Here is a 7,138-nt window from a genome sequence, read left to right as displayed (position 1 = left end):
AGGAAAATGTTGTTTAGACAAAACACCCCGTACATCACCCCCGCTATAAAATATCCTTTAAGTAATAAACTTCTGGTTTGAAGTAAAGTATTTTTTTTTAACATAAATAACAAAAATATTTTTCTTATAGCATACCATGTCGTGTTAAGAGGAAATACAATAAAAACGATAATAAATCCATAGTAAATGCTGGTTAAGAGATCCTTCTGCTGCAGCTGAAGCTACTAGAGCTGGTATTCCTTGTTTACTCTGATGGTGATGATAATTTTCTTTTTAATGTTGTCAATGTTAATGATGTCTATGACGTTCACAGATGCCACCACGAAATCGGAAAATGCGTAAAAAAGGTTTCAGAAATTATTGCTGATTTTTATGTTGTCTATTTTATGAGAGATTTTGTTTTTATATTTTTCCTTTGGTTTTTTTTATTGTTTATTTGATTTAATTTTGTTTATATTTTTGATAAAAACTGATTTTAATAAAATTGCAATTTTTTTATGTTTTGGTTTAATACACTTTTTTTTAAAAAAATTATTTGTTTAATAATTTGTTCGATTTTATGTAAAGCCTATCAAATTTGCTTTAATTTATTTGAACTTAAATTATAAATGCTTTTTATTATTTTTATTATTAGTTTTTGTGAATTTTTTTATTACATTAATTTTACTTTATATTTAAATGTGCTTTTATTACTCATATTTAATATCATTATTTGATTTAAATATTCCACTGATTTTATTCTTTCGATATTTTCATTTTTCACAAAACACACACATTCGTTATAAACTAAAAGTTTTTATTGTTTTTAAATAAAATAAATAAAACTGTATTTTATTAAAACTCTAATTTGTGAAAAAAACTCACTTGCACAGCAATTATTTTGAAAGTTTAACTGGTCAACGTCAGAATTATTTTGAAAAATAAAATGAAAAAAAAAAATAATAATTGACTTTTAATGAAATTTTGTTTGTTTGTTGAGGAAAAACTCATGAATTTGAATTATTTCAGCAAAATATTACAAAAATACAAATTTTAAACTGCTACGAAAATTTTCATAAATTCACTTTATTTTAGTCTTTAAATTGTCTGTAGATTTGCACACTTCTCAGGCTTTTTATATTTTATAAATATTAATTTAATAAAATGTGAAATTTCAGTCTAATATCAATTGTAAAACGATAAAGTACCAGAAAGTCTCATTTAATCCGAGTATTGCGCATGTGTGCGTAACAAGTACCTTTTAAAGAACAAAAAAGTACCAAAAAATCCCCAATTATAGGTTCAAATTAACTCTGGGCTATCTCATGAAAAAAGTACCAAATGTCTCCATTAGTACCCAGCAAAATAAAAGAACTTCCCAAGAAGCGAAAAAGAAGTAAAAAGTACCTTTTAAAGAACAAAAAAGTACCAAAAAATTCCCAATTGTAGGTTCAAATTAACTCCGGACTATCTCATGAAAAAAGTACCAAAAGTCCCCAATAGTACCCAGCAAAATAAAATAACTTTCAAAGAAGCGAAAAAGAAGTAGAAGTACTGAAGAAGTGATGATTTTAACACAGGCTTGTCATAGGAGAGATGTTATTTTTATTTGATTCCAAATTCACTACATTTGAAGTCATTCGCAAAGAAGTAATTAAACCACTTTAATGGGGTTTGTGCTGATGTTTGTAACGAACAATAATATTGGTCCTATACCTTAAAGTATACCAATCGGCTCAGAATCATTTTCTGAGTCGATTTAGCTATGTCCGTCTGTCTGTCCGTCTCTCTCTCTCTCTGTCCGTCCGTCCATGTAAACCTTGTAATCCAACTACAGAACGCAATTTTGGAGATAGTTCAATAAAATTTGGCACATGATCTTCTATGGTACCGTAGACGAAGCCTATTGAAAATGGTTAACTAAAGTCCATTATTCACCTAGCAACCAACTGAACCTGCCGAATAGGGCTTTTAAGTTCATAATTATGTTTAATATACTCGTATCTCGACAAAAAGCTGCAAAATCAAGTTCTATACTAGTTTCGATTTTTTTGCTTGGTAGATTCTTCCATACTATGGACTCTTTTATATTTCAGGGTTCTATATTATAGAAAATTCAAAAGGTACCAAAAAGTCCAATTTAAAAGTTTCTCATTTATTCCAGACTGTACATGCTTAATTTCATGTTTCTACATTCAAAATTATAGAAAATGCAAAAAGTACCTTTTGATTAAAGAAAAAGTACCAAAAAGCCTCTTGTTAAAGGGTTCCACTTATTTCGGGTACTACAGTATAATTTCATGTTTTTGGATTCCAATTTATAGGAAAAGGTAAAAAGTACCTTTTTTTGGTACTTTTTCAACGAAAAAGTACCAAAAAGTTCATTTAAAAAATTCTTATTTAATACGGGCTGTACATGCTTAATTTCATGTTTCTACATTCAAAATTATAGAAAATGCATAAAGTATCTTTTGATTAAAGAAAAAGTACAAAAAAAGTCTCCTTTTAAAGGTTTCCACTTATTCCGGGTATTACATGTAAAATTTCATGTTTTTAGATTCAAATTTAGAGGAAAAAGTAAAAAGTACCTTTTGTTAAACGAAAAAGTACCAAAAAGTCTCCTTTTATTGGTTACCACTAACTCCGGGCACTTTTAACAAAATTCAAAAAGTACTTTTTGAAGAAAGAAGAATGGCAAAAAAGTCCCCTTATATATCATTAACACAGGGCTCTATATGTATTATTTTCTGTTTCTGGTTTCAATATTATAACAATTCCAAAAAGTACCAAAAAAGTCTCCTTTAATAGGTTCTCATTTACTGCGGGCTCTTTCATGAAAGAAGCACTTTTAGAAGAAAGAAATAATAGCAAAAATTCTGCTAGGATTCCACTTAATCCGGGTTCTACATAAATACTATCATGTTTCATTGCAGATACATAAGGAAACCTAGATCGAAATAGAGCAATAGACTACTGGTCACATATAGACGAAATGTCCTGAATGTGGTCAAGGAAAATCTAGATCGAAATAGAGCAATAGACTACTGGTCACATATAGACGAAATGTCCTGAATGTGGTCAAGGTCCCCCTGACATTCGTCACATCTTCAACTACTCAGCACTTTGACCAATGAATTTATGGACGCATACAGTTCAATTTTTTAGCAATGGACATTGATGTGGAACCCCCCAACAAGAGTATTATACAGTTTTAGATGTTACAACAACAACACCAACTTATATATATCCTTCTCACCAAGGTCAAGAGTATAGAAACAAAACAATACAAATGATTGATGGCATTTTAAGAATAATGAAAATAATTATTAAATTACACAATCGATCATATCATAATTTGATTCGTTGAAGGAAAAAATATGTGGTTCGCATACGTGTCAAATATCATCAAATTATCTTGAAATAATAATCGGGTAGTTTGATTACAAAATTTAAATGGACGGAGGGAAATACAGACAACTCGGTATAGGATTCTTTTTTGGAGCGAACAAAGCATACTTGTCAAATTTGATCAAATTATATTTAAAATTATTACCTACATTTCGATTATAATTTTAACATGGGCAGTGAGAAAAAAAGACAGACAGACAGAAGGTTATGGCTAAATCAACTAACGATTCCAAGTCCCTTGGAATCCTGTGAGATATAGGACTAATAATTTAAATTCCTAACAAACATCATTAGAAACCCAATGTAGAGTATAATGACAGTTTGTGTAGAGTACCAAAGTTTAATCCACTTTCTTAGGAGGAATTTATACGGGATCTAGGGGCAAATGTCTCCGGATCATTAACTACTTAAAACGTTCCCTTTCAAATCCAGTAAAGTGCGGTTCACAATTCTTATGCCCTTCCAAAAATTCACTTTAGTCCTTTGACACATTTTAACATTATGTTATAGAATTGCCTCTATGGCCTCCATATAACTGTACCGCTAAATCATACATGGAGAAATATGGGTAGTGTTTTAATAGTACGTCAGGAGTCAAATGTTTTGTGAAAATCGGAACTTATGTGACGGGTACTGGTTCAAAATTCTCTTTCAAATTTTTAACATACTAATTTAACTCTTAATTAACAGAAGTTTAAACATGTTTTAGGCGGTTGAGTAGCTCAGATCTAACATTGACTTGATAGGTTCAAATAAGATCTGATCATTGCAATAAGCTGTAGTAGTACGGCTATATTACATCTAGGCCCGAAAGAAGCCCGGGTGAAGTTTTCATCATCCTTTTAAATTAACTAACTAATACACTAATCAGGGTTCTAGTTGTACGACACCTAAGTTAAATAATAGACCGATTTCAAACATTTGGGTGTTAGAAGGTTGCCAAGTATTTAACCCACAGAATCAGGTTAAGATATCTAGAAAAAGAAACATGATTTGACAGATGTTATGCCTGCATTTTAAAGTTGACAGAATAGACTTTCATATGACATACAACACTTTACAAAAAATTTCCCTTGGCGCTTTTTTTTAACTTCAGCACACAATATCTCAAATTTCAGATGGAGAAAATCTGAGATCTGATTCGTATTCTTTTGAAAAAATAAAACTTGGTTTCAGGGTTTCGACTTTTTTAAATTTTTAAAAATACGAAAGTTATAAAATTTTTCAACTTTATCAATCGTATTTGATCGCTTTTGGAAATGTTTATTCTTTTGTTTTGGTCAATTTCAAAATTCATCATATATATATACGCTCATTGACCGATTTTGATGAAAGACATCGATTTCATAAGTTGGATCTCTCAACATGAAGATAAGGGACTTCATCTACTAACTTGTGTTAAATTTTATCCCAATAGTGTCCGTCTGGTTGGGCTATTGTTTTAGATTGACATCGATCTTTGATTGTTAGTGGTCTTAAAGACCTTTTTTAGTTAATTGGTTTTTTATTGATTTATTTATTGATAATGAAGATTTTGAGGTATGAAGCAATTTTCGATATACTATTATTGTTTAACTTTTAAAATATTGCTTTTTGGTACAAATTTGTAAAAAAAGGATTTTAAGGCGAAGTAACTTTAAAAGTTTCATAAGTGTTTATGCATTTAAAATTTTAATAAAACTTGAGCAATTTATTTATATTTTTAAGTTTTTTTTTTATGATTATAAATAAATCAAATCACTTTTATTTATTTTATATCACATATTCATCCTTCTGTTTAAATTGAATTTTATTTAAAATTTAATTTCTCTTCCTTCCTTTTTTCTTTCTTTTCATTTATTATTTATTTTTTTTTTTTGATGTGTGACATGACATCATTTTTATTTGATACTCATACTAAGATTACATGAGTCCTTTTTATGATTTCACTAAAATTGCCAACTCACACATACACACGCACGCTAAACTATTTGGCAAATATTACACAAACATTAGAAAACAAACGTTTTAAGCAAGGCGATGATACCAACACATGAGTGATGTCAACATTTCCGGCAACATATCCGTTTCAAATGACGTTTAATTCGCACACGAAAACATTTCAAACGCACAAAACAGCACGAATATGAGTAACAACAACAAAAACAAAAATAAAACAAAATAAAATTAAATAAATGACATCAACTGTCAAAATATTAAATTCCTTTATTTTAACTACTAACACATAAAACACTACTGGCCCACTAATACAACGATTCAGATATTTTCCGTATAACGCATTTTTAAGATTCAATTAAAGATTCCGTATTATTTGGCAATTTTAGACATGATGGTTCAAAAGTTTAATAACAACTGATTGTGAAAATATAAAATGAACTCAATATGAAGGTCCTTTCTATTTAACTCTTTTTATTGAGGCAAACATACACTCACACACAAACACACACGCATACTAACGAACGCATCACGAAACACGATTCCTTTTTTCAAATGATTTTTATTTTATATATATTTTTTTAATTTTTTCCCAAAAACAAAAATCGGCAAATGCGTTACAACATTCTTAGTTTTTTATAAGTTCCCTTGATTCATTTCGAATTGCGTACAAATCACGGCGATGGCAAAATTATACTGAACTGTTTTACAATCCTGTTAAATCCTTAAATGTTGTTGCTGCAGCAGCAACCAAAAAAAAAAAAGAAAAACAAAATTCTTGGCAACATATAAAAGTATTCTCACATCATTGTCGTCGCGTCGTCCTCATCAACATCAGCCATCAACATCATCATTATCAATAGCGCCCTAACGCGCCCCACTAACGACCGAAAAAATACTTTGAAATTAGCATTCATTTGCAACAAGAAACATTCGTGCGTAACACATCGTGATGCGTGTTTTGTTGTTTCTTTTTATTTTCTCAACTTCGTGTTTCCATTTTTACTCCAATAAACATGTTGACACAGTTTTCAGGCTTGTTGTGTTTAGCATCCTTGCAACACACACTCGCTCAAACACTTACATTAACTCTCCCATTTTACCGTTATTAAAACAAAAACATAAAATTGCATAAAACATTCTAGAGAGAGAACGTTAAAAATCACTCAATTTATTTATAAAAATAAATTCTCTAGTTCGAGACTCGTTTCCTTGTTGTGAGACATTTAAATGTAGCTCAACATGTTAAACTTCTTTATATGTTTAGCTACAAATGCTTACACTAAATTAAGCCTAAAATATCCTTGTACACAGCTGATTACTTTGTGTAAGGGATTACTGTTGCTATTAGGCTATTATAACAGTTAGATAAATAATATTTACTATTACTAGTGACATCTGGCGGGAGTAAAAAGCATTTCATATTTTTCAAAGGATTCTATAAAAATTAGATAAATAAAAGGACTTAAACGTTTACAAATTTTATGAATATTTTAATTATAACACTTAAGTTTTATCTAATACATAAACCATTACCAAAAAGTGTTAAAATCTTAGCATAAGGAAGAATAAGAATTATATATAACAGTTATCCTAAAGGAAAAAGAGATAAAATTTCATATAAATCCACCACTAAAGTATGAATATATTGGGGTCATAAATTATATATATATTTCTATTCTAGTCCAGTCTATAGTCTAGTCTATAATCTAGTCTATAAGTCTATAGTCTAGTCTATAGTCTAGTCTATAGTCTAGTCTATAGTCTAGTCTATAGTCTAGTCTATAGTCTAGTCTATAGTCTAGTCTATAGTCTA

Source organism: Lucilia cuprina, chromosome 2 (genome assembly GCF_022045245.1).
Source record: "Lucilia cuprina isolate Lc7/37 chromosome 2, ASM2204524v1, whole genome shotgun sequence".
NCBI lineage: Eukaryota > Metazoa > Arthropoda > Insecta > Diptera > Calliphoridae > Lucilia > Lucilia cuprina.
This window is presented reverse-complemented; position numbering follows the sequence as displayed.